Genomic DNA, 24,688 nt, shown 5'->3' on the forward strand with positions numbered 1-24,688 from the left:
ATATGCTGTGGTTCACAGCAAGGTGAAATTATTGAGGGTTAAACACTAGTCATATTATTATCCAAATTGGAGCCCCATTCTCATCTTTGTAATGTTAGAAAATTTCAACATAGTGGAGGGGCAGCTTTTCAAAGGCACTACAGGGTTTGCTTCAAAGCTTAGGTCTTAGAATCCTGCATATCAGAGATTCTAATCCCAGTGCTACCGTTTACCGTGGGATTTAGATATATTACTTAAACTCTCCAAGCCTCAGTTTCCTCATGTGTAAAACAGTTTAAAATAAAACCTATTTTATAGCATCCTTGTGAAGATTAAAATAGTAATATTTTTAAAAATACTTAGGTGGGTACGCACCGAGGTTTATTCTTTACTGTAGTTTTACATCTGTAGACACACTGTATATGTATACGTCACAAAACGAATTATATTTTTCCTAAGTAGACAAAATCAGCAGGTCTCATACACTTACTACGAAATTTCATTTTTGCATGTTCTATTTAGTTTCTGAATGTCACCACAATTCATCTCTATTTTACATAATTATTAGCATAGTGATATATAAATGGACTTATGATATTACTGAATTCTCTACTGAGTAATTTCTGAGTAATTCTCTATTGAGTATTTTCTAGTGATTAAACTCCAACTCAAGGAGAAAATATCTTTAATATTCATTCCAGACCAATATAAAATGAAAATTATAATTGGGTAGCAACTCAGCTATTATACAGCAATGGATTTCAAAAGCACAGATGTTATGCAACAACCATTCTGGAAAATACGCCTTTCTAACGAAAGCTCTCCATTACAGCTGGAGCCCAAGAACTTCATTAAAACCACTAGTTATATCTGTAGTAGAAAGCAAAGAAAAACAGCAAGTCCTATAGTTTTCTGATAAATACCTACCTGGACATTTTATTATAGAGTTCTCACATTTTATATTTCTTCTCTGTGATGTTACCATAAGCTATGGCCTTTAACACTCCCAGTGCTGTGTACAGCTGTCCAGGTTGTATACTGCACAACTCTGAGAGCGTCCATTCACATAGACTACCATGACAAACCCAGCAGCTCTCTGAAGTTCACAACTCGAACTGTGGTATCCCTGGTTCCCTACTTTCACTCCACAATGGACTCCCTGTATTAAAAACTAGAATTCTATGATCTCAGCTCTGAACTAAATGGCCTGAAATTAGAATAGATCTTCAGCTTCTTTAGATAGATTGAAATTTTTGGAAATTAACAAGTCAGAGTCACAGTTGTGTGTCATGAGACTTCAAACATGTGGCAGACATTAAGGACTTTGGATTATATGCGATGAGAATAAAAGTGGGATTATGATTATATCTCAGTTTATACAGCTTCCTTCTAGGGGGCCATGTGAGACCATAGAAAGCATAGTGGTAGAAAGTATAGCAGATTCTATAAAAAAGAAGGAGAATGGTAAACTAAAGAAAAGTAAGATTACAAAGTACTCTTAGATATGAGTACTTGACAGGCGACTTGTGGTTTTTCCCAGCACACTACGAGGTGGCTGTTGTGGGCAACCCCGGCCTACACGAGCAGCTCTGCCATGGAGTCTGACATTTAGCCAGAAAGGAACACAGTTCTGAGCCTTCGGCTGCCTCTGTCTGTCTGCCAGTGACATTTAAACCTGGAATAGATGAGCACTTGTCCTTTGTAGTACAATCGCAGAGCTTTGCTGCTGTTACATACAGATATGCGGAAAGTTTTCATTTCTAGCCCCAGATGGAATTCTGGCTCTGAGACTGGAACAGGACCAGAAGCCAGAATGGAGATTCATGCATTTCTGCAGCTGCACATTTTCTTTGTTTTTAGGAGTTTAATTTAACCCCAGGTACATCAAATTAAAGTTGTGTGGGCAACACGACTTTATAGTAAGTCTTGCCCGAGCACAAATGAATACATGTTGAGTCAACATCCCATCAGAAAGTCAACATGAAAGACTGAGCAGTGCAGCTGTGCTCTCACCATTGGCCTTGTGCTGTGCGTCTGGCGGAAGCCAGTCCGGAGCGTACCACGGGCAGTCTGGCTGCGTGGAACAATAAAACATTATTATAGCAATATGGACTTCAAACAAAGCGCAGCGGCAAGTCACAAAGCGTCATTATGTTATGTGGCTTTTATTAAGCAGACAACACAGAAGTAATTTCTTCCCAAATCTGTCGCCAAGCTCCTTCATCCTGCTCACCTCCCTCATCACTGCCACCATCTCTCCCCACCCCTCTGAAATCCACTCTGGCCAGAATTTCTCCTACTCTGCGGCTGTGATACGTTTTCTTTCTTTCTTTCTTTTTTTGAAACAGATGTGTTTTGGATATCTGCAGAAGTATAAACACTTGCGTAAAACTGACCATAGCCCATACATAAAACAAAGCAACTTACCATCGACACATACTTTTTTAAAAACCCTCACACTGGAGGCAATGAGGAGGCCAGGAAAAAAAATGCAAGTTTAATATATGTTTTCTCTTTTCTTCAAGGAAGAAACCTAAGCTGTTAGACGGGGACGGGGCACGCAGAGGTTCAGGATGGCGACGCAGGGCTCACCCTTCCCTCTGCACGGTTCTCCAGCAGAACCTACTCTCCAAATTGCTGCACCAGGCTAGTCTAGAAAGACCAGATTTTTCTCGTGGGATTTTCTCTTAGGTTTATACTAGTTAAGAACAGCTAGATATTGAATGTCAGGGAGCATGTCAAACAAATTGCATTGAATAAACAATAAGCTACAGACCTGAACTATTAAGATAGCTCCAAGGCCAGCATCTTTGTATTTAACTCCTTGGAACGGAGCAAGCTCAGCTTTACCTGGCCACAAAGTAGGCCTGCCTTCCGCTCCGAATGCCCACCCCAGCCTCCTACTTCCGCACAAGACACAGACAATATACATCTTTTGTGCCATTATTCAATTATCTCCTAAAAATAACTTGAGGAAAATTTCTCTAACGTGAGCCACTAGAGAGCACTGATAGGGCTGCCCGGCCACTAACAGTAGCCTACAAAGTTCAATGACCTGACACAACACTGGGAACGCCGCCTGTCTCAGAGCCGGGACAGTGTGACCTCACCCTGCCCCACTCAGGCACCTGGGCTCCTGGCTCCTTTGGCTCATGAAAAAGCTAAAAGGGGAAATGAGATCACCTCTGCTTTTTATCTTCTCATCTATTTTTAGACGTCTCCAGTAACACACAGGGTAAGTGATGTGAGCCTCAGTTTTATAGCTCAGAAGAGTCACCAAAAGGTGAATATGCCATCATGTCACCAGCATCGTTGCCTGTGACTGAATTCAGGCTTAGCTATTAGCAAGAAACATGGAATATTCTTTTGAAATTAACTCTGAGGATTTTGCTGTAAATTCTGCCATTATGTAAGATTTTTTAAAAAACTGAATACAGCTTGAAACTGTAGGCCATTACGCATGGCCTGGAGTCCTGTTTTCAAACGTGGATCTGTGTTGGTGCTAAGTTTGTGTGGTCTTGATGGCCTCGCCCCTTCCAGGTGACAGGAAAGTCTAATGAGAAGGTGAAGTCCTTTCTTCCTTCTGTAAATGAAGAGTTGACAAAAATGCCATTTCTACTCCTAAACTTGAATGACTTACTGGTTTTATTGTTAATCTTTTATAAAAATCTCTCTCCAATTCCCCAACCTGTAGAAGCTAACTCCTAAATAGATTTCTCTTTATGTTTCCCACAATCTTAGTCTACTCCTACATTCTTGGAAAAAAAAAATTTTAAGGAATAATAGCTGTGTTTGAAGATTCCCAGAAATGTTTCTAGTAAAGACTGAAAAGAGGAAATGAGAAAGGAAGAGGTAAAGAAACAGGTAAAGAAAAGAGGAAATGAGAAAGGAAGAGGGAACAGCACTAGCAACGGGTAACATGAAAACCCAGTTCTCGGCAGTGTGCTGTGTCACACCAGGGCCAAATCAGAGATGCTCATTAAATCCTGACATGCTCATGCCACCCAGAGAGTCGTCATATCCTCCCTTGAGACACGGGCTTTGAGTCACACTCAAGTACCAAAGTATGAGAGGTTTCAGGCAACCAAGAGAATCAGGCGGTCTGTATGTGCCTTGCCAGGAAAATCCCAGTTAAAATCTCAAATTTTTTGCATCATTGGAAACACCATTAATAAAAACTAAGGAATGTGGGGTGAACTGTCCGAGCAAATCCAAAATCTAGAAAAATGTGTAACTCTTTTCCTGGATAAAGTTTCTGTCTACATAGGCAAAATGGAGAGCAGACACAGAATTCAGACTGTGGGGAGAGGAGGGGGCGGATACTGCCACTGAGAAGGAAAGGAAGGGCACTTCGGGTTTGACTTATTCAGGTTGACTGTCCAAATCAATTCCACTCACAAATAATTGCTCAACTGTTCGCTTCATTCTGCCTGGGCAGACACAGCCGTGGAGAACAGTTTAAGTGGGTCACTTTTTTTTGGATCCTTTAAGAAAATCCTTTCAATTGAAAAATGTCAAAAGCTATTTTGCACACAGGCAGCCATATCCATAGTTGTTCAATTTACGTTTATAACTAAAAGAAGCATCTCATTTTTTGTTTGCCCATATTTACTTTGCTTTTCTTTACACATAAAAACATCCTTTGAGTAGAGTCGGGCATGCCAATTGAAAATGACCCATATGAAATGTTACATGTTTGTTCAAGAAATCATACCTCAGTTTGAGACCTTTCAGTTAATTTATTCATATCTATGTGTCCTGTGGATTCAGTGTCTCAAAGATAATTATATTGTACACCGACCACCGGAACAGTACAAATTAGGGGATGAGAGAAAATAGAAGCTCTTTCTACAGATAGTAGTATTACATGCCAAAACTCCAGAGATGCACATAATTTTTACCTAAAGAGAACACTAAGCATTTATTTGCCACAATGAAAGCTCTTACTTACTGGGTGCTCCTGTGGATTCTGCACAGCCGCAGGGCCTGCTGGTCCCCAGGGATCCCGCAGGTGGAAAACCAAGCCGCAGTGACAGGTTGGCAAACACATCTGGGGAGAACAAGGCTGTCGGTTCATGGGCAGTGGGTGAAACTGGGGAGTTACACTGACACGTGCTCTACACAACAAGCTTGGGTTTCAATCTTGAGGTGCCCAATCTGGAATAATTCTAACTCAAAATAGTAAATATGTCAGTATAGATTCAGGACCAATACAGACGAGACTCCAAGGCCAAATTTTATCTAAGGTGAAACTATAGTCACTTCTTCATTTTGAAGAAATTAGAAACACTTGAAAAGTATACAGAGTTAACTTTTTTGTTTCTGAGTTATCGTCATAGAGGGTCCTCACTGAAGAAAAACCATCCACTGAGGCATAAAGTAAGTTTTCTTAGATTGCAGTCAGAGACAACTCAAGTCCAGAAAGGAAATTAGGAATTAAGAGAAACAATATTCATTCTTTAAGGCCACTAGAGAACCCACAGGATAGAATGCTTCAGTGATCAAGACATTTTCTTGAAAGAGGCAAAATCTTTGCTATGGTTTTCCACTGTAAATTGTGTGAGCAACTGCAAGAAATACCAAGGAAATATATTTCCCAGGTGTTTGTGGGTGTACAAAGAATCTCCATCTGAGTGAACACACACTAAGGCTTGTGCCGCTGGAAACATGCTCCAGAAAGCGCGTGTTCTGCCCGAGTGTGACGGCTGAAAGTCTTTGGTAGTTCCCAAGCGTGGTCCACCCACTGACGGTTCAGTCGGTAATGAAAGGCACAGGCTGCTCTGGGCCACCTGCAGCAGCGCACGCCTTTAACCGGGACCACGAGAAACGCTGTACATGGGAATAAACGTGTGAGTGACTTGCAGTTGCCACCTCAACTGTGACAAGAGGGCTTAGGTAAGGACCAACATACCTGTTTTAATTGCTTTTCCAGTTTTTCTTTCTCCATCTGACAAGCTTTTGTCTATGGACAAAACAAAGGCATTTGCTTATCAAGAAGAGTTCAAGTCATTGGTTCCAAACGCACTCCTGACCCAGCTGTCAGCGACAGACTCAGAGACCTGAGCGCTGAGGCGCTGGCAGCAGGAACGCCAACAAAAACAGTCACATTCTGGTTTTTCCAATCACACACTGATCCTATCTTGAAATTCCCAAATGAAGTGTGGAAAGCTGGATAGCTTTAAATCCTATTCCAACTTTTTGAGGCTATTGTAATTCTGAGTTTTAAGCTGATCTATTTAGATATAGATACAGAAACGGCTTCCACTGCTGACTGAATGAAGCTGGAATTGGTCATTCTGACATTCAAAAGCCCCCACAATAAATGTTAGATGCTGTACATGCACTTAACACAGGCCAGACACTGATCTAAATCCTTCACGTACAATAACTTATTGAATCCTCTTAATGCCCCCAGGTGATACTTAATATTATTATCTCCATTTTGGAGATGAGGACATCCACACATGAGATGTTGAGTAACTTATTCAAAGTCACACCGACTTCTCCCAGCCACATCTAGCACAGTCACCTGCCCTGGGGTCCCTCCACATCTGACACACCTAGAGGAAGCCCCTTTTTCTCTGAGTGTTTATTAATGCCACCCTTATCCCTATACCCCATTTTCCGCATCCCTAAAAGGCATGGCCAAATGTCTCCTCCTGGGTGATATCTTTCCAAGTTGCGCTCTTCAGAATTATTCCCTCCTCCCTTGGTCTTCCCACATGGAGTCGTGTGTTTACTATGAGGCTTTGTCCAATATGTGCTATGTATAGTCAATTCTTGCTCCTGGCAGTAGTTATGTTCCATAAAGTCATAACAAATACCGGGTTAGTGAATTCTGAACCATTGTTCCTAGAAGAAATGCAGGCTTCAGTTCCTGCAGGCCTCTGGTCACAGTATTTTTGTCAACTAATTGATACATAACTTTGTTTTATGTGTTGCTGTTTTATGTGTTTATGTTTTATATATTGCTGATTCATTAACACAGAACTCATGGTCAATTGCACTACAACTTACGCCTGCATGAAGTTTACCTAACACACGTGTTCTCGGTAAAGGCATGTCACAGCCTTCATGCGCTTAGGAACACTGACAGTACTTCGGCACTATGCTTCGTGGCCATTGTAAACAATGAAATTACCAACAAAAAGCACAAAGCTGTGAAACACATGGCACTAAATGGATCACAAGAAAGAAACTTTCTACAGTGTGAGAACTGAAACAGGAAGGCAGCAGCGCCGTGTTCAACCTCAGCCAGGAATGTGCATGTCAGGTGACTCTGCCACTGCCTGCTCAGGCATGCGAATGCGCCAGGAGAGCACTGCAGGGGCTGATCTGGGGAACACACACACGTCAGTGCACAGGCAAATTCACATATACGGAATCTGGTTGCTCAGGTGTGCGAATGTGCCAGGAGAGCACTGCAGGGGCCGATCTGGGGGAACACACGTCAGTGCGCAGGCAAATTCACATATACGGAATCTGCGATGCTCAGAACAGACTGTGTATGTCTCTCTAATTATATCATGAGTTCTTTAATAATAAGAACTGGTATTTTATTCCTTTACAGTACAAAGCAGAATGCCTTGCAGAAAAAAAGCACAGGAATTAGAATACAAGGAACTGAAAGTAGCATGTTCATATAACTAAATGAAACTATTAAACATGCACCCTTCTAACAGACTAAAATAATTTATGAAATACCTTTGAGTCATGACTTCAGCTCGGTGTTTTTATAAAGCCTTTTTTCCCCTACTTAACCCTGAGAACAACTCTGTGAAGTCATGAAGCAGGCATCGTTATCCCTATTTTACAGGTGAGGATACTCAGAGAGGTTAGGTAATTTATTTTTTATAGAGAGAGGTTTTAGAGTTATAAGAAACATTTTAGAGCTCATCTAGTCCAACTCTGTCATCCGACAGATGAAGAAAGGGAGTCACTGCAGGTTGAATAACCTGCTCAAGGTCACACCAACTGAGCACTAGAGTGGCAGGACCACCAGGTCTTTCCCCCCAAATTTCTCCGACTCCTGAGTACTTAAGCAGGTCTCACTTCACCACGTTGCTATCTTACCATTGTTGCTGCCTTAAAAACATCCCCGGTGACAGAATGAATCGGTTCTGGTGTGTCAGCAACTAGTTCCAGAATGATTTGACCTAAACATTCCTTTAAAAGTCCACTCGGACAATAAATAATATGTTATTCAACTAAGGTAACCCCAGTCCTTTTTATTATATCATAGCATTTAACCTGCTGTAAATACACTTAACAAAGATCATCAAACCATCTACTATATTTCTTTGTGAGTTCTAACATCCTTTTTCCAAAGTGAAGGACACTTTTGAAAAATAAATGATTGGGCTATCATTATTTTAAAGGAAAATTTTAATAGTTTTAAGATATCATTTACATATCATTAAGATTGTCCCTTAGTTTATAAGCACAATTATACCATACTGTGTCTAGACAATACATTTATTTTGTTGATAACTATCAAAAATTACAGATGGCACAGGAAATGACTTGTGGATTATAGCATATAACATGGCATGGATGAACAGATGTTCCGGGGCTGGATAAAAGTTCTGTAATGGCAAGGACATTGCCAGTCTTAGACATCAATTCATCACCAATCTGAACTTATTATAGAAGAATGGATAAAACTCAAATATAGTAGGAAGTGAAACTATTTATACAGTGACAAAAGAAATTAAGGAAGCTCTGCATGTAAGAAATAAAGCTAAAAGAGAGATTTCTTAACCTAGAGTAACCAGAATATTTTCTTACCCACTGTTTATAAATTATGTATTAGGTTGCATAAATTATTTTCAGAAAATTATTTTATTATATTTTACTATTTTATTCCTCTAATTTCTTAGAGAGAAAATTGTTCTCTTGAAAATTTTTTCCATGTAGAATTAGAAATTTCAAATTAATCCTTCAATAAAAATCAGAAAAGAAATTAAGTTTGATTCACAATCTACTTTGTATTTGGAGGAGGAAGGGGATGACTAAGAGTTTAAAATGTCTTGTAAGACTAAGAATCTTAAAGCTAAGAGCTGCCACAGAAGGTACCACAACGATCTCTTATTTATTCAAAAGCATTGCAAGATTTTGCAAATCAAAAATGTTGCGTTTCGGCTGGGCATGGTGGCTCATGCCTGTGATCCTAGCACTCTGGGAGGCCGAGGCGGGTGGATCACTAGAAGTCAGGAGTTTGAGACCAGCCTGAGCGAGACCCTGTCTCCACTAAAAATAGAAATAAATTATCTGGACAACTAAAAATCTATATAGAAAAAATTATCCAGGCATGGTGGTGCATGCCTGTAGTCCCAGCTACTCGGGAGGCTGAGGCAGGAGGATGCTTAAGCCCAGGAGTTTGAGGTTGCTGTGAGTGAGGCTGATGCCACGGCACTCACTCTAGCCCAGGCAACAAAGTGAGACTCAGTCTCAAAAAAAAAAAAAAAAAAATGTTGCGTTTCATTTTATTTTTTTAAGCCAAATTGTGTTAGCTACATTTTTCTTCATTAACATCAGTATTTACCCATCATGGCAACTTCCTGAGTCTACTTTAATATATCCTATTACACTTAATTTTAGCGTGCTTACATTTAATATATTCTATTTTAATAAACTGGTAACCATTATCTGGCTTCCTTGAAAGTGCTCCAGTTACATTAAATCTGGAAACCCACGGAACAAAATCCTCAGTTTCACATGTAAATGGCCTTTAGAAATATGTATGTTTTTGGCAGACAAGAGCACTCTCACATAGCTCTTCAAAGAAAATGACAAGAATTTAGAAACCACTTCACTCTATTTGAGTACTAGGTCGTTCAACTCCCATTCCACCAAGATAAATATTATGAGAAAAAGATCAAAAGAACTGTATTTTATAAAAGACTTTGGAATCCAATTTCTTGGGTAATACTTTACTATACTTTAGTTAAAAAAAATTTCCAGTCATTTTCATCTCCTCACAAGATTGTTTAAGAATGATTTCATTGCAGGTGCTAATCTCTCCAGAAAATCCAGTGTCAACTAACAGAAGTCAAAAAGTCTTCTTTTTTTTTTTTTAAAGAAAAAAAATAAAATAAAATACACATATTCTGGCAAAGAGTATTTTGTTTTGATTTGTACCTGAGAATTGAGCCTGTTCAGCTGGGACTGGGAAGTCTGATTAATCTGCTGTAGCTCCTCTTTCTCTTGATTAAGTCTTTCTCGATCCGATCATTCTTTTTTGAAGTCTTCTTCATATATTTGCACCTAAGAAACATTAACTTGTGGTTATAAAAGCTTCCTTTACTCTTAAGCCATTTAAAAGATTTCAGAAAAGGTGTTTTCTGGGCCTTTGCAATCTGAGATGTTCCTATGCTCTCTTCATGAATATTTCTTCATGGTATGATGGAGAAATACACAGGACTATTTAATTTTATCTTTCGCTTTGTTTACAGTGGCAACTCTCAACAATTCCTGCATCAGGAATTCAGAAGGAAAGTAACAATATGTATGTTTTGAAACAATTCCTCTCTGCTGCACACTCTCCACTGTGGTGATGAACCCTCTGGACCAGTCATCTGGCACCAACACAAGGGCTCCGATGCATGACACTGCTTGAAGTTCTAAATGACAGTTTACTGACAAGAGCTGTGAAGGGAAGCCACAGAATACTGACATGCTAAAGCGCCCAAGTATAAAGTATAGGTTGAGTGCAAAATAGAAATGAAAGCCTGATGTGTGTGGAAAAGTAAGGCGTTCACAAATTTTGCCCTTTATAAGTAATATTTTAGTGGAACACCTCTTGAGAGGTACTTCAAATATTCCAGAAGGTGATCAATCTAAAAAGAAAAATAGATTTAATTATTGTTGTTGCTTTTAATGGGCATAGTGTTGACTGGGGGCTTGTAGACTAGCATGTGAAGTTATGAAAACAAAGGAAACTCAGCTAATGAGGCAAAAAAATTCCTCTTAGACCATGACTTAAATTACTTACACTGGAACACAGTAGCTAGATTTTTGTCTATAAACACTAATGCACGTTGTACCTTCATCACCAACAGTACAATAAATTTTAACTAAGGGTTTTTCAATTTTAAGTCAACAATAATAGAACAAAATAGGCAAGACAAAAAATTAAACACTTTTGATAGCTCTAGATGCAGATGTACATATTCCATTTTTAAGGCTTTATTTACCAGAAGCATTGCAAAGAAGCTATATACAGCCAAGCTGGCATTTTTATTTTTATTTTTATTTTCTTGGTTGAGAACTGAGGTGCAATTCCAGAGACAGTTTAACGCTCTGTAAACAATTACCAGAAGACTTTTACATGGGACCAGGCCATCTGATTAGAGTGGAAAACCCTGGCAATGTCATCAGTTCAGCCAGGTAGAGGCAAAGACTCTAATTCAATTTCTTTGTGTATTTAAGCCCTTTAGTGTTTCACGTGGCACTTGGTGATGTGGTGATTGTGGGTGCCCAGTTAGAAATGTGCAGTTAAAATGCTTATGAAGAAAGTTACCAACAGAGCCACCCCAAAACTAAGAAGATGGATCTCCCACTGGGGATTATGAAAAAAATCATACCTGTCACTGTCTTTGTCAAATATGAGCTAATCCATTACTGTAAACTCCATGTGTAAGAGTGACACATTATGTACATTATACATCAGCACCAAAGAGGATTCAAGTCTTTGAACATAAGCAATGCGTTCTTTTTATTTTTCAAAGGAATCCTAGCTAGTACCAACAGTGTTTTAGGGATTGAGAATTTGACAGAGCTTTGACACTCTGCATATTACCCTATTCTCTTCATGGGTTTACTTTTAAGCCATGCATATGACCACGATTATTCAAATGAACTTGGTAGAAGAGAAAACCCAACTTCACCATCAAGTGTTATGACATTTTTAGATCTACTTACAGATAGGCTACTTCCTATGAAATAATAACAATAAATAACAAAAATAACACAAGTGCTCAATCTTTTCATGTACTGCATCAAAAATCGTTGTCATTGGCACTTGCTCAGAGCAAAACAGTCAACAAATCAAACCCAGGGACATCAGAAAAAGACACTTTCCATCCCTTTGTTCTATGACGCCCTCTTCCCCACTGCTAATACATTACCGGCAACATGTGCTTCAGGCATTGGGATTCCTGTATGTGTCCTGTATTTATCGACACTGCCATGAACTGTTCCAGCCTTTTACCTACATTAGTTTATTTAACCTTTCACAGGAAAAGAGATGTGCTATGCATGGTTGGGCCCTCAGCCAAGCGCACACCAGCTGAATGAACTACAGTTAGACACAAACAGTGTAGGCAGCTACATCCCTACAGCCCTAAGCTGCCGGCAGATACGTGCATGAACTGTTGTAGCAAGCGCATCCTTACTCTTGCTGCCCACCTGGCAACAGTGAGGGAAGCTGGGTGAGTGGGGAGGAGGGAGCTGATGGGCATCAGTAAGTTGCCAGGTGGTGCTACCCACACATGGGAACAGCTGAGCAGACCTGGCTCTTCAGTGATTATGCCCAGTGCAAAGGATGCCCTTTAAAATTGCCCTTCCTGTTCAAAAGTCTGGAGGCCAGCAGCTACGAAATCACAATCTGGCTGCCACCATTTTCTGAAAAGGCCCAGAATTTGGATTAATAGCATTTTTAGGCCGGGCGTGGTGGCTCACACCTGTAATCCTAACACTCTGTCTAGGCTGAGGCAGGTGGATCGCTCAAGGTCAGGAGTTCAAGACCGGCCTGAGCAAGAGCAAGACCCCATCTCTACTAAAAATAGAAAGAAAATTATCTAGCCAACTAAAAAATATATATAGATAAAATTAGCCGGGCATGGTGGCGCAGGCCTGCAGTCTCAGCTACTTGGGAGGCTGAGGCAGGAGGATCGCTTGAGCCTAGGAATTTGAGGTTGCTGTGAGCTAGGCTGACGCCACAGCACTCACTCTAGCTCGGGCAACAGAGCGAGACTCTGTTTCACAAAAAAAAAAACCAGAAAACAGCATTTTAAAAATAATGTCTACATGAAACTCTCTAGACCCAGTGCTAACAGAATCTCACCCAAGGGTTAATTAGCATACCCCTCTTTTGACTGTGTGAGCTTGGCCGTGCCATTTAATCCAGCAGACACTCAATTCCCTCTTTTATACAGTGTGGGAACGAACTAACTGATCTATAGTCTTCCTATCAAGCTGTAAAATTAGATAATTCTAATTAAAATAAATGCAAAAAACTTTTGACATATTCTGAGCAGCAAAACAAGTGTCCAAAGGAGTGTGACAAACCCCTGTCTTCTTGTGTTCATGCCACTTCCAGCTTCTCACCTGCTGCTTGAGAACTTCCATTTCTGTCCTCAGCTCTTGAAGGTGGCGCTCTCCAGACTTCCACAAACAATCCCCGGAAGATGAAGAACACTCGATGCTCAGGGCGTCCTGAAGAGCCTGTGGTAGCAGATAAGCACACGGGTGATCTAAGATTTACCACATCACATGAATCCATTTATAACAGTTACAATCATTTCAAATGCACCCACAAGGTAGAATTTCATCTTTAATGTTGCTTACAGGACTGAATAACTTTCTTCTTTTTGATTTTTTGCATTATGTATTTTTTTTCCCCAGAATCTCTGTCTTTTCTCCATGATAATGCTTATGCTATTCAATCCCCATTATTACCTATGGGGGCTTTGATGTTGGACCCTCCTCTACCTAGCCAAATAGGAAAGGAAACCATATCTATCGCCTTTTTCTAGATTCTCTGGTTTAATTACATTTAACTCTGTAGATGATGCTCAGACCTCAGGGAGCATGAGAGGTAGCAAACATGCCCATCCCTGGGCACTGCCAGTCTGAGATTCTGCATCAGCAGATCTGGGGGTAGAGTCTGAGAATCTGAGTTTCTCAAAAGCTGAGAAATGTCCCAAATGATGTTTTGAGTAATATTCTGCTATACAACCATGCCATACCCCCAACAGGAGAGAGGGATGAAAATAAAACCCTTGGGTATTTTCTTCAAAGCAAATAAACTGGATTGAGTACACAGTTGTGTGAACTTCTGACAATCACAAGTTCATTACTAGGCTGACGTATTACAGATTTCTGCTGAGTGAATGGGTCAGCAGGCTTGTACAAGGAGGGCAGGCCCCAATTCCGTGCTGTGGTGCACGGTGTGCACAGTCCGCTGCTGAAATCAACATTTTGAGTAACTTCCATCACAGTGGTAAAAAAGAAAAGAAAAATATTCATTGTAACATAGAAGAACAATAACATCTTACACGTCATGATCTTCTAACACATGTGCTAAATGAGAAAAAAATCTCTTTTCGTAACTATCACTTAATATGTATGTTTTCAAGTGACAGTTCAAGGTGTAAACAGACATGTGGGACAAAATCTCTTCTGGCTTTAAGTGTCCTTTTATTTTTCTCACTGCCCATAAGTAATGTATTATGCTCATTAAAGCATAAATCTTGGGTCTAGAATTGGCTATTGAACATATTACATACTAGCTAATTAAATTTGTTTATTCATCTATTCATTCATCTACCCATTCAACAAATATTTAAGAACTTATTGTAAGCAAGGCCCTGTTTAGGCACTCAAGATATGGCAGTACACAAAACAGAAAAAAAGTCAGGACCACATTGTGCTGTTGCCTTTGTGAGTCCCTTTCTCCATAAAAATACGTATTAAAATTATATTTTACAACTGCCTTGCTATAAAGGCAAATATATATGAAAACATATATTCAACAAAAGTTTATTTTTTCTTTTGATTTTAAATGACAGTAAACATTTATGGGCCCCTAAACGTATTGTGGTCCCTAGACACTGTGTCTACAGTGCTTAATGAAGACAGCTGTACAAAAATCCTAGCCTTATGTAGCTTGTAATCAAGATTGAGAGACAGAAAACAAATAAGATAATAAATATAAGACATTAAACATATATTAGGTAGCAACAAATTCCAAGGAAAAATTAAAGCAGGAAGTATGAGGAGTATGTAATTTTAATTAGGATAGCCAGAAAAGTTATCTTTGGGAGGTGACATATGTATAAATATCTGCGTTTACATAAATCAATTTTTCTCATTGATATTTTATGATTATAATCACCAGAATTATAAAATTATTATTTTTCTAACTTCAAAAAATTATGAACTATAAATACAGATAAATAAAGATGAAGTGTGCACATGGACATAAGCAAAAAAACAGCATTCTTGGCTGTTCTGATATCTACGAGATTTATATCTTTGTGCCCACATTTAGGGACATGAACTACAGAATATAAGAAAACTTGTAATACGGTGTCAAAAATGCGAGGGATTTTTAATATAATCTTAATTAGTTCCTCTAATTCATTTGCAGAAGATTTTCCAGCAGAGAATAGGAGGAAAAAGATACATATTTGCCCTAAATTTGTCTATCTAAACATTGTTTTTCTTTTTTAGAGGATAAAGTACATTGCCTGTGAAGTCAATCTCCACCTTGCCATTTTCTCCTGATGAATAACTTGTTCCACAAACAGATCTAATACAGGGTCACATCTGCAAAGCATCCTATCAACTATGCAGGCACATGCTTAGCATTGAGGATCTTTAAATGACACCTGGGAACTCTGGTTAACTACAGCCATGGGCATTCAGTCCAAAACACAGGGTCTGAGCACATTTTCAAGGCCAAACACCTACTCTCCTTTCAGAAGAAAGACAATTTCTATGGCTTTGGTCATGAGATAGCTAGTTGAGAGATGCGTATCTCAACTCAACCACGTGCTACAGCATTCCCATGTTCCACACATGGCTTGGCGCTTGGAAGTCAAGAGCAAACGAATTTTTATTTTTCCCCTGAACTAGTTATCGACCCCTTCCCCCTGATAAGTAATTAGTCCATAAAACCACACACACACACACACACACACACACACACACACACACACACACGCATTATCCTTTTGCAGCAATTCACAGGCTGCCCCTCTGAAGAATTACGTTGGAGTTAAGGTATTATAACACTTGCATTTTCCTAAAAGCCTTGACTATTCCTGACCCCCCCCTACATCCTGCCCCCAATAAAAGTGGGTTTTAGGCTTGCACTTGGGAGGGCCACAATCTCAGCCTTGGGTCTGGCATTTAGCATGCTTCCATATAGTGTGCATCACACCCAGCTCTAGTGATCATTTTAAAGAGCAGCTTGTTTCCTCAGGAAGCTTTTGTGGTTGATCAAGAGATACGTTACTGTTCGCAAACACCCACTTGCTTTGTGTGCTTCTTCAAACTAAAAAAAAAACAGTTCTTATAGTCTATAATTTCTCTTCACTTCTCTTTTTCATGATGATTCTTTGCAGAGACATAAATTCCCTAAAGCCTCCTTATCCATGTATGGCTGAAAGCTGTAGACATGAGTTATTTCTAAAATTACAGATAATGTCTTGTGCAAGCCCCCAAGGCTGGGACCCATGTTGCAGGCTAGATTTTGTTGTGACTCTCAGTAGGAAAGTGTCCTTACACAGGGACCTCTCATTCTGATCTCCCATGCTTGGGCTGGCCTGATACCTTATTGAGGCGTCTTATTTCACATTCTAAATGTTCCTTCTTCTTGTTTGCAAGAGCATTTTTTTCCTTCAAAAGCTTATTTTCTTTCTTCAATTCATGCAATTCTTCATTTAGGCTTTCCTTTTCCTTCTGAGGTAAAGAGCAAGAAAATAAAATCAAACTCAGTAAATGTCAAATGCGATATTGTAGAAAAAGTGATATATCAGCTGCTATGGTAGATTGAGAGGGTCACCCTTCTGAGATATAATAATAACATAACCTGCAAGATTTTCACTGAACATTCCATTTGACCAATATCCTTTGGGTGAAAGACAAGGTTAGGATTGAAGAAATCTTTCTTTTATCAAGACTTAGTGGAGTAGCTTAGAAGTTTTGTGACCCTAGGAAAAAAATCAAGATCCCCAAGTCTTACTTTCAATAGTCAAATAAATGGGTCTGCAGAATAAACAAGTTCCCATATACTAAGTGATGGATAAGTGATTCAGAAAAGTAGCTGAAACTCCTAAAAAGAAAAAAACTGTCATTGCAACAAAATAATACTCTATCTGAAAGCTCAATCCTGCAACACTCTGTACTAGAGAGTGGGAGAAGACAATTTTTGGGCAAACAAGACCCTTCACTATAGGTAATTATTCAGAGCACTGCATTGTTGTGATTATTATTTTTAAAAGGTAGAAATCAACTAGTTCAATTGCCACCACTGTTCCATTTTTTAGATCTTTATCAAGAAGTCTAGTGTACTAAATGACTGAAGGTTAGCTGCTTAGACACTAACAGGCTCTGGATTCAGACAATGTCCCCTATCTCTTAATTTTAGATGCCAGATAGCAAATGTTTTGTCAAGCAAATTGGATTCTTAAGGAGATTGAGATTTTAACCAGGTAAAATAAATATTGCAGAATTTAGGCAACTTGAGATAAGAAAATAGCTAATACATGTGTTAAAGTACGTTATTTTAGTAATTGATCTTTCCCAACGCAACTATTAAATTTTAAAAATCCACTTTAGGTAATTCATTGTCATTAAAAATGCAAACATTTTTTATTTGCTTTTAGTTAAACAGCATGGCCTCTAGACTTAGAAAATGAACCAATCATTTTCTAATTTAAGAGAAAATTATTCTAACTAGAAAACGGTCCCAACTGCACAGGGAAACAATTAATTACAAAGATTCCCGGTCAGGGTGTGATTGGAAAAGGAGATGCCGGCTACCCGGCTGAAAGGGAGTCGCCACAATCCGTTTTCCCTCCTCACTGCGGCAAACACGTCCCACGAGCCAGAGCCCCCGGGCCAGCACGTGCCACGCTGGTCTTAGGCCACCGCCACCGCCTCGCAGCGTCAGGGGCCAGACGCCACCACGGAACAGCCACCCTTGTGTTTTCTCTTACTTGGAGGCCGCTAGTATTTAAGGCTTTCTCCTCCCCAGTTTCTACGCTATTCAGGAAGTCCAGTAATTGAAAGTAAAACCGGGGGAGAGGGGGAGGGAAGGATCTATTTCAGGAGAAACTGCCGTCTCAATTGTCTCTACCCAGGTTGCGGCAGGGACTGCCGGAGGCTCAGCATCCGGGAACCGGGTTCGAGTCCCCCCTCCGCGTGGGTCACCCTCTGCAGCCTCAGCCTCCTCGTCGTTCCTGCAGCAAAAGTCACATTTCCCTCCCAGGCGGGCTGAGAGCGCTAAAGGAGACGATGAGGCCGAAGTGCTTCGAAAAGTGTTGTTTTTTATGATTACAAACGCATTAGCTGTTTGTAAAGTCTCTGTAAGCTGTCTTGTACAAATACGAGGCATTGCTATATTATTATTAATGCCAGTAATAAAAATAATAACTATAAATAAAAGGAAAAGTAACTCTCGCCGAGCCCGAAGCGTCCCGGGGGCCGGCGCCCTCCCGGCGGGCCCGCGGCCATCCGCGCCTGCGCACGACGAGGGCCGAGCCCGGCGCCTCCCCTCCCCCGCCCCCCCCCCCCCCCCCCCCGCGCCAGCCGCCGTCGCCCTGACGGGGTTTCTACAGGAAGCCCCGCTACGACCGTCCGGCGCCCGCCCACTTCCTCGCGCGGCCCGTCGCCGTCTCTCAGGCGCTGCTGCCGTCGCTCCCCATCCGGCGCGCCCAGCCGTCCTTCCGCGGCATCCAGTTTCGTCCTCAGCTCCGCGACCTGGGGAGGCGTTCACAGACGGTCGCCGCCGAGCCCGCGCTCGCAGCGACGGACACGCCCCGCCCCCGCCGGGCGCGACTCGGTGACTGAGGGAGATGGTCCGCCACGCACGCGCCTGTCCCCGCACGGCCTCGCGCTTCCCGCCTCCCCGGCTCAGCCCGCGGGGTCGACCGCCGGGGCCGCGTCCCCAGGTTGGTCACGCTGCTCTCGGCTCTCCGGCGGCCTGGCACGGTCTGGGAAAGCCAGCGGGCGTCGCGGCCGGCGGAACATGCCCGCACGGAGAGAGACGGGCGCGGCCTTTAATCCGACGCCCCGCGGGACGGACCGACGGCGGCCGGGGCCTCCCAGACGGCGCCGCCCCCGGGACGGGCGCGAACTCCCGCCCCGCGGACGCCGCACCTTTCAATTGAGCACTCGGGGACATCGTGCTGGGAAATAAAGGGACGAATGCTGCTCTTCCTCACGTGTGGTCGAGTTTCCTTTATATAGGGGAACTCGCTTTCCCTTTTGGAGGACAGAATGATTTTAAGTTATAAATTGCCTTTGACCTATGAAAGGAGATTTTGTCCAAAAAGTTCCTTCCTCACCAGAGCAAAAGCTCCTTGAGGGCAAATGTGCTTTAGAAGGAAGAGGGGGGGCCCCGTTTGTCCTCCCACTTTCGCTGTCGCCACCGTTTGTTTCCATGGAGACCAGCTTTTGCTCTCTAATTGATTAATTAGAGCTAGACTTGCCTAGAACCGTGTGAACTTTAAATGTTTCTCACTGCACCTGTAACTTGGGCGCTGATGGCTGCAGGTATTGACAGCACAGCTGAGGCTGGACTCTCGATGGACCGTGATAAATGGGTGATAAATGGGCATAAAAATCCCGAGATGCTGCTGGGGGCTATTTTTAGCACATTTCTGTAGCCCCCTCAAGATAATTCGCTGACGCTGATGGTTAATCGTCAATACCGAGAGGCCAACAACGTACTCAGCACCCCTCCCTCGCTTTTCAGCAGGCGGCTCCCGCCGGTGAGTCCTGATGCTCTTGGCTCCACCAGGGCGATTGGTTTCAAGAAAAGACCAAACAGAGGCGCTCACCTTTCTTTCATACAACTTTTTCATACTTCTAAATTGCTGATCCCATTGCTGGTTAACTTCCAGGAGCTGAAATGATTAAAATTTGATGAATCAAAAAAAGAATGCCCGCCCATCTGGAAATTTGGCTACAATGAAATCACTTTGTGACCTTACTGAGATTTTTTTGGAAACCATGAGTGAGGATGAGATTCCTTCCATCAAGTTTTGATTGGGCGAGGATAATTTAATTGGACACACTCTCACTCTCGTTAGAATCATCTTTTAGGAATTGATCCATGTATGAACAACTATTAAGTCTTAGATGTATCTTGACAAATCAGTTGAACAGTTTATCAGCAACTATTAACTTGTCTTAAGTATTTGAATTTTCATCTTCTTTGTTTAATCCAATCAGAATCTGTTAAAAGTCTATAAGAAATGATAGCTTTTGGTAAGATTTATTAATGTATGAAGGGTCTTCCTCCAAACCTTTCCATATTGGTCTATGTGTTTACACTGATCATTATAATGAAATATTTTTTCCAGTTCTTTTAAAGCAAAATTTATATTAACAAATCCTAGACTCCATTAACTGATAATCATTGGCTTGGAATAATGTGCTTTAAAAGATTAACACATGATTTGTGATATATGCTCAAATGGATATCACCTTTTTGAAGGTATAGATTTCAAGGAATAACAGTTTCATCCTAAGAAAATATTTATAAAAATGTGAGGCAGCAAATAATTTAAGGATCTTAAAACTATCTGCTAATTAGAAGGTAGAAAGAACACTATGATCTGTGTTTTAGTATTTTTGTAGGGGAAGCTCACAGCTTCCTACATTAAGAGAAATTCCAGCACTTATCAATATGGAACAGACACTGAGAAGATAAGTCGCGTGACTAAAAAATAGCAAGGCCTTCTCCTAATTAAAGGACAAAATACCTAATCCAGAGTGGCAGTTACTAGATACATCTTACACTGGAAATAGATATGGTTATTTAGCATAAGACTATATAATATTATTATATAAATATACCTGATCTGCTCGCATTTTAGGGATTCACATTTCTATGCTATAACAACATTACTCTGCCATAGCTCAGTAATTTTCCAGATGGGCACAATATTCAATGCAGTATCAAAGAGGAATAGAAGGCACTATAGAAGAAATGAAAGATGTATTAAATAATACATAGAATGGGTTAGAAAAGAAATTACAAAATTACAAGTCAACTGTACTTATGAAGCCTTTGACAGTTTGAGTTTCAAGGTGTGTCAAGCTGCAAGGCATAAAGGGTACAGGTGATAAGCTCACGTGGTCCATGTGAAAGAAAGATCTAAGTTTTCAGAAAATTAGTAGTATAATTACCAGATTTATGTCTTTGTTATTTCTCATTCATCATTGCACAAACACTGAGAGACCAAGTACAAGATATGTGGGTGAATAAGAAAAAACCACTTGTTTTCAAAATGTGCAGACTAGTATCCTAGAGGTAAATACTGTGACCTGATAAAAATAAAAAGCACGAGGTGCTACACTATTTTATTCTGAGTGTTAATCTACGACACATGTGGTTTCAACTAATATTTCTAAATTACCTCTTTTCTCTGTTTTTCCAAGCACCTTATCTTTTGTTCAAGAGAATTTGTCAAGTTCGTTCTTCTTGATGATTGAGCACACTGAGGACAAAGAAAAAAGGAAGATTGAAACAAAAGTCTACAAAATAAGCAGGAGAAATACTGTCCTTCACAAACCTCATGCATTTGGCCAACTCTCATGTCATGATTTATAAAAATACCTGATTCTAGCAGTAAAAATCCTCACACTCTAAGTCCTTCATAGTAACTTGTTGATGAATCAGCTTCATATTATATTTTAAACTCCTTTATATGGATTAGTTACCCAAATAATTCTCTAATAAATTATAAGTGTATCTATATACTGCAATGGGCAAGCCAGAGATTAGAATTTAAAATTTCATGAATTTGGATTTCAATCTTTTCCAAAAAAAAATGACAATTCAGAGTATGATGGCTTATAGAAATCATGTAAGTTTCATGGGTACATTTTAGGCATTTACATAGTATACATTTCTAAGAAGTCATTTTTATAGTTGTGCCCATGAACATGTATGTGAGTGAGATTCTGAAGAGTAGCCCTAGCAAAAGTCAGAGGAGTGATAGAACCATCAAGAATAAAGAACACATACAGCTAAAATGTGGCAAGTTGATTCCAGAACTAAATAAGTTAATTACTTTGATTGCAAATGTGGTGGTTCACACTTGTAATCCTAGCACTAGCCTGGGCAACATTGCGAGACCCTGTGTCAAAAAAAATAAAAAATAAAAACTATAGCAGTGCATAGTGGCACACGCCTGTAGTCCCAGCTATTCTGAAGGCTAAGGCAGGAGCATTGCTTGAGGTGGGAGTCCGAGGTTACAGTGAACTATGATTAGGCCACTGCACTCTAGCCTGGGTGACAGAGGGACACTCTGTCTCTAAAAAAACAAAAAACAAACAAAAGAAAAAAAACACCCAAAACCAAACCAAACCAAACCAAAAATACTTTAATGACCATGACACAAGTATGTTATAGAGGTGGGCATAGATTATCTGGTACCTTGTAACTTTAGTCAGCTCCTTGAGTAAAGCCACTAGATTACAAATTTAGATTGATTATAAATTATTGGCATAATGAAAAATTTAACCACCTTTCTTTTTAGACGTATTTTTTTCAGAAGGGGGAGTATTCATTTAAAGAAAGCTCAAAAGCTCCGGAAACCACCATCTGCCTAACTTGCCACCAGCAACCTCGCTCACAGCAACCTCAAACTCCTGGGCCCAAGCGATCCTCCTGCCTCAGCCTCCCGAGTAGCTGGGACTACAGGCATGCGCCACCATGCCCGGCTAATTTTTTCTACATATATTTTTAGTTGTCCAGCTAATTTCTTTCTATTTTTTTAGTAGAGATGGGGGTCTCACTCTTGCTCAGGCTGGTCTCGAACTCCTGAACCTGAGCCATCCTCCCTCCTCGGCCTCCCAGAGTGCTGGGATTACAGACGTGAGCCACCGCACCCAGCCAGTTTTTTTTTTTTTTTTTTAACCTTCATAACTAATTTTCTCTGGAAGAAAAGTGTAAAATATTTGACCCTTGATTTTTATTTTATAAACAAGGATTACTGAAAAGCTAGTTACTAAATCTGCAAGAGAATCTATTTGTAACTGTAGGAGTACTAATTTCTGAAATTCAGAAGTATGCACAGGTATAAGCGGGAGAGGAAAGAGGGAGGGAAGGTAGATGGCACAGTGAATCGGAATGGCCCGTAAGCCGTGAATGTGTCACTAGGAGTTTCACTGGCGATTAAGCAACATTTTACTCTGGTTCATATGTTTCAGGTGTGTATTAAAATGAAGTGAAATAAATCAAACACAAAGGTTTGTGGTCACTTTTCATTTGTATTTACTTTGCTTTCCAGTTGCTAGTGAAGGTATCTAATAAAGATTTTTAGTCACTGGTTCTAGTAAGCATCTGCTTACAGAGCAATTATTCCCTGTAAATAATTCCCTATGGTTACTCCCTGTGAAGTATAATCTGTGTTCAAAGTAGCTGGGCATTCCTTTCTCTACCATAACAGCCGTACCAACTTCTAGTATATTTAAGGTCTGACACTACTACATTAAATACCTAAATGAACAAAAGAGTTCCACCTGGTTTCCCATTATACCTTGATTATCTCAAAAAAAAAAAAACTTTAAGAAAGCACTTTACTTCATTCATTATTAGCAAGTATCTATTGCAATAACTGAAGAAGAATACTGATATCAGTTGTAAATATGTAAAAATTTTACTATAGATACTCTATTGCTATAATATGTTCTATCTCTAACCAGACCAATATTCTTTTTACATTTTATATTGAACTAAATTCCTATAAATCAAGAGCAAAATATGGAACCCATGGGGTTGGGAGGCCAAAAGTAATTTTGACAGATTTAATCCTCTCATTTTGTAAAAGAAGAAATGTAGCCCAGAGAGGGTAAAAGCAATGCACCAGTTACCCAGATACTTTTTCTGTGTTAAATAACATTGATTAAAAATATAGAGCACATCTTAGCTAAAAAAAAAGCAAACTAGCTGTTTCTACTCCTATTAATCAATGCACAATTAACTGCTAGGAATGCTACCAATGCCAGGTGTGCTCAATTCATCCCCTAGAAATGTGTTCTTACCTCTGCATGCTCCATAGAACTTTCCGCAGCACTCATTCTAGAAGTTTCCTGTACAAGATGTGCCATGGAAGCTGTTTTTCCTGGAGTCTTGGAAAGCAGTGGGAAAAAAAGGGGAAAAAAAGTCTCTTATTGGTATCTTTTAGGGTGAGAGCAAATATACAAAATTTAAAAAACATACTCCGCAGTTAACTCATGATAGAAGATAACAGCGATAGTTTTTCATTAAAAATAAACAGAAGTAACTCTGGATATGAGTTACACAAAATAAGATTATAAGCACAGTAGCTGTGATTTTAACTTTTCTTCTCTTCCAAATGGTGATTTCCCAGGATGTCTCAAATGGGCAGGCTCTGACTAAGACCTGTGGCAGATCAGCCTTGCTCTGGTATGTAAATCATCATTCTTCCTTTACTGGCAGTTTCTCCCACTGGAGGGAGGAAGTTCACCACCGCAGAAAGCCTGGGCAATCCAAGTCTTTCCTCAGTAGTCGAACTGCTATAAATTCATTGTGCTTCCCAGAGCAGTTAGGTAACTGTTGACTGTTTGACAGCTCGGTTACCTGTTTCCCTAATGGCAAAGTTTTCTGGCAATGCCTTCTAAATATGAGTTTAGATTTGTCGAACTTAATGAGTCATCCATAATTCTGTAAGTGCTACCAGTTCTTATGCACCTAAAAGAGAAAATAATTTATTGCAAAAAA

At 40.3% G+C, this 24,688-nt stretch overlaps 1 pseudogene; it reads right to left on the reverse strand.

Moving 5' to 3' along the window:
- Positions 1–647: 647 nt before the first annotated feature.
- Positions 648–24,280, reverse strand: LOC123629876 (annotated as a pseudogene).
- Positions 24,281–24,688: the final 408 nt, after the last annotated feature.

Source organism: Lemur catta, unplaced genomic scaffold (genome assembly GCF_020740605.2).
Source record: "Lemur catta isolate mLemCat1 unplaced genomic scaffold, mLemCat1.pri scaffold_55_ctg1, whole genome shotgun sequence".
Lineage (NCBI taxonomy): Eukaryota > Metazoa > Chordata > Mammalia > Primates > Lemuridae > Lemur > Lemur catta.